Source organism: Centrocercus urophasianus, unplaced genomic scaffold (assembly GCF_019232065.1).
Source record: "Centrocercus urophasianus isolate 14NV4802_14NV808 unplaced genomic scaffold, USGS_Curo_1.0 seq_18, whole genome shotgun sequence".
NCBI classification, from domain to species: domain Eukaryota; kingdom Metazoa; phylum Chordata; class Aves; order Galliformes; family Phasianidae; genus Centrocercus; species Centrocercus urophasianus.
The window spans coordinates 5,288,634-5,293,431 of NW_024884733.1; positions in this window are offsets into that span (position 1 = coordinate 5,288,634).

Genomic DNA, 4,798 nt, shown 5'->3' on the forward strand with positions numbered 1-4,798 from the left:
GGTGAGGAGCCGGGCCGGGCGAGGGGCCGCACCGCCCGCCTGCAGACACAGCCCGGACACGCGGCGCTCAGCTACGGTAGCCCGGGGGCACGTCGCTTCCCCGAACCCTCTTCCCGCGTTCTCCCCACCATCGCAGGGGCTTGGGGTTCTGAATGCTCAAAGCTGCCGTCGGGGGTTCGGCCGCTTACCTTGGGCGGCTCCGGTGGGGAGGCCTCGGGGATGGAGAGGGGGGCAGCCCCACGCCTTCAGCCACCGCCCCGGGGTTGCTCAGCCGCGGTCCCCGGCGGCCCCGCGCTCCCCGAGGTTTGGGGCTGCGAACCGGGGGGAGCCGCCGAGCCCCGGGCGGCTGCGGAGAGAAACGCGGCGACCTGCGGGGAAGCGCCCGTCCGACTGCTGCCAAGACACATTTCCCGGAGCTGATACCTCCCTGCCCGACCCCCACCCCCTACCCTCCCCTCTCCACCCCACTCGAAAGAAGTTTCCTCCCCGCTCTCCTGCCCGCCCGCCCGCAGCAGCGGCCCCGCCACGCCTCGAGGGGCCGGAGCGCTGCCCGGCTGCAGGGGGCACGAACGGACGGCCCCGGCCCCTCCCCGGCTACGTGTGAGCTTTCGAAGAAAGCAAACCCCGAAAGAAGAAAAGACAAAAAAGAAAAATAGTGGTAATAATAATAGAGTGGAGGGCGGTGCAGCTCTCCCGGTAGTGAAAGAAGCTGAAATCTGCTCCTCGTTGGCGGAGAAGCTCGAGATGAGGGTTTGGGGAAGAAGCCGGGGCAGCGCTTAAGGAGAACGAACGGCAAAAGGGAGGGAGAGGGGAATCCCATGGGCGGAGGAATGGGCACCGCATCGACAGAACTCCGGGTTCGGGAAGGGGAACCCCCCGGGAGGTGAGATCCCACCAGGGACGGGAAGCCGAAATTCAGAGCCTTCCCGCTGCCACGGCGCTGTCCCATCGCTGAGCCTGTCCTGGTCGCCACCCAGGGGAAGCTGCGGAGCTGTTATGAGTTTGTGAGGGTTTTAGGGGATCCGCAACTCCTATGGCCACTGGTGAGCTTAGCAGTGGTGCATCCTCGTCACCAGAAGGTCCTCATGATGTGGGTAACAAAGTCATATCCTCGGGGAGCTGGAGACAAGGAGAGGCCACAGGTGAGCATGTGTGGCTCAGTACCTTGCCAGCATCCCCTGGGGTACTGGGACAGAACCAGTGCACCCCAACACACCCTGGCACAAAGGCACTGGTACCACACGCAGGTCAGCACGAAGCAGCTGTGAGCTGAGCAGCGGCAGAGCAGTGTTAAGCTCTGACACATTCACCTGTGTCTCTCCAGAAGGTCTCAGAAGAGCTCCCACCAACTCTACAATTACCCGTATGCCACCAGGCTCCAGGTGCCACTCCTCAACCTGTGCAGCCACCCGACAGGGTTCAGCCTCCTGTCCTTCCATGACAGAAAAAAAGGAAAGAAGATGCCCTCCAAATATTGTCACCCTACAGCTTTACCCTTCCCCGTCTCCAAGTGAGGAGAGCACTTGGTGCTGCTATACCATGCAGCTCCTGTGCACAGCTGCTGGCTCAGTCCGTACAGGATCAGCAATGTGCCCAGCACGTATCACCAGAGGTCTGCTGCAGGGTCTCACTATGGTTTGCACAGCTCCACCTGTGATCCATTTCCCCCCTTCCAGGACAAAAACCCAGCACAGAGGCAGAGACGTGTGTGGACACAGCAAAACTGGCTTCGTTCCCCCTCCCTCTCCCTTCAGGGAGCAGAAAGCCAAAGCGTAACCATCCCAAGTTGCAAACTACCCTTATTCCAAGGGACACGAATGGTGCTGCTCTGGGGTCAGTGAAAGCAGCTCCTCATACCTCATGCAAAGAGTGGTAACCAGGTGGAGCAGTAAAACATAAAAGATAAATGCTCCACCTCTTCCCCCCCCCCCCCCCACTGACAGCATTCAAAGCATCACCTGGCAATTCTCCTCCCACCCACACCCTCACCTCCAGCAATGTCCCCATAGCAGATGGAGTACTGCAGCCAGATCCCTGCATCCCATTAGGGCCAGGGGGTGGGTGGCTGAAGTCACCTGGGGTCTGCAGGATGAGACCTTGGCTCTCCACATTCAGTACAGAACCCAGAGCTGAACTGAATGCAAACCAGCTCAGACCTTTATGGCTTGAGCTCTATTTACCTTTATTCTCAAGGCAGAAGTGCTGTTTCCCAGTTTTGCTGAATTTCTGCAGCAAATGATGAAGCTGCATCAGAACCCAAGCAGACAGGGCAGGAAAACCTTCTGTCTTTATTACTGGGTGAGAAACAAACCCAGTTTAGACAAAGTAATGGAATTGATGCATGGTTTGTTTTTCTTTCCATGTGTCATCACCGTGAGTGGCTCAACCCACTATTTTTTTTAACTCCTCCTCCATGGAGCACTACAGAGTGAGCAGATGAGAATTAATCAATGCTTTGAAAAGTTTGGCACGTGCACTAAAACGAAGCTCACCCATGGTGCAGGGGGATGCTGCTAACTCTGAAAACTCATGAGATGTGATGTGCAACGGGAAAGAGAATGCAATACTTTGCCTTGCATCTGCCATCACCAGAGCATGGCTCACTTTGGAAAAGGAAAAAAAAATCAGAGTTTAATCAGAGACTGCAAGGGAACAGTGATTGGAGATTCAAAGTGGTGGCTGGGATTTGGGAAGAGCAAAATTTGCAGGAGATAGGAGCAAGCTGAGCAGGCAGAGAAGGCCTCGTTATGCTTGGGCTTAGAGGGCACCACTGTACACATGTGCAAGGACAAACACCCACATTTAAGGGGCTCAAGTGTTGGTCTTCCTCCATTTTTGAGTTCTTTGATGAGCTGTTTTAAAGCTACACAAGCTGGGGGTCAGCATTAGTGCAAGGGAGGAAGTTTTCTTTGACTTACCTGTGGTGGTGTTTGTTACTACTTTACACAGACTAGGTTTTTTTTTGCAGGGCTTCAGATTTGGTAGGCTCCAGCCACGCCACACTGATGTCCTACTGCAGGAGCTTGAGGTCCACCAGTCTTGATGTAGATTGCCAGGAGCATGGGTGCTCAGGAGCCATAGTCACTCTGAGACTTTCTGCCCCCTCCCCTATAAGCTCCACCTTCAAAAGGCACTGTTCACACTGCAGGCAACAATCTGGATTTCCTCAGACAGTGGACCAAGCTCAGTATGAGGCAAGCCAAGATAAATAGCCCATGGGACTTGGCAGGCTGTAAAGCCCTCTCTGGTACCACATGCAGCCCGAATTCCTTATTACAGAGTGGCTTATGTTGGAGAGGACCTGTAAGATCATCCTGCCTCAACCCCCTGCTGTGAGCAGGGTTGCCTCCTGGCAGCTCAGGCTGCCCAGGGCCCATGCGAAACCTGAAGCACCTGAAGGGATGGGGCACCCACAGCTCTGGGCAGCACTGCCAGCGTCTCACCGCTCCGAGCAAAGAATTTCTTCCTATCATCTTGTTCTTTTCTCCTGCTCTTTTGGTTCTCCTTCCTCTTCGCAGCAAAATCCCGGAGAACTAATCACATCCCTGTGTGGGAGCTTTATCAAACTGTTTGCTTTGCATCCCTCTTTCTTCCCCTCCATCCCTCCCTCTCTCCCCCGATGCTCCCCATGCCGCAGCGTGGCAATCTGTCAGGCGGACAGACGCAGCCCTGCTGCAGCTCAGCGCACCGCAATGCACGGGTCAGAAGGGGCAGATCACTTAACACTACACCTGTTTTATGAATAATAGTGCAAGGCAGCTTTGCTGGGTTCCTGGGAGGGCGTTTTCCCACCAGGATAAACCCCAAGTATCAAACAAATTCACGTCTTTAACTCATTTGGCTCTGGTTAGCTTTGGTGATGGGCAGGTCTGGCACTGCCATGCAGGCTGGGGGAAGCGCAGCTGGAGTTTGGGAGTTGCTTGTGCACTGTAAGCTTTGCTTAAAGATGAGTGTGATTATAGATTTGGGTTTGAATAGCAAGTTTTAAGTGTGAAAGGTAGAAAAACCAAAGAAACCAGGAAACAAAACCTTGAGAACAGGATCCATCAAATCTTAGAAATATAAAACCTAAGCTTATGCTGTAACAACCTCCAAAACACTATGGTTTGTAAACAGGCCTGGTGCTCTCTAAGAGCAGCCAAAGTGGGATTTCTGAGCCTGTTTGAAATGTTGTCCACCTCTCCACCCCAACCATAACACTCCCAGGTAACTTCTCCCTTCTGCTGCCCTGCCTCATCCCTGTGACCTCTGCATCCCATGGGGCACTCAGCACTGCCTCCCCAGCAGTACAACCCGTGGATAGAATGAGAGCTGGCTCCCAGTGCAGGCCATGCAGGGATGGGGATCAGCTCAGGAAAGGAAAAAGACATGAACAAAGTCACTTCAAATTTGAGATGATTAAAAAATATATATCCAAGAGTTCTTTGCATGATGTGAAGACGAATTATTTTTGATTCAAAGCAGCTCTTTGCTTAGCAGGAGCAAGAAGCAAAGCTATGTGGCATCCTGGTGGAAGACTTCTATCAGCAGAGGCAACAATACTCCCAAGTGATGCTTCTGCCTCAGCCCAGTCCCGAACCATAACCACAGCAAAGCAGGACACCGCCCTGCAGGCTCCAACCAGCACCTCTCATATATTATTTTGTTGTTGTTGTTGACTTTTATTGAGAGTGAAAAAATAATTTAAAGCAATTATCTGTACAGGGAGGTGTGTGGTTAGCTGGGCAGAGGGTCAACAATCCCACCGAGGTGAGTTAAAGAGGACGATTTACAGCTGTACAAAGACACAACAATCCCA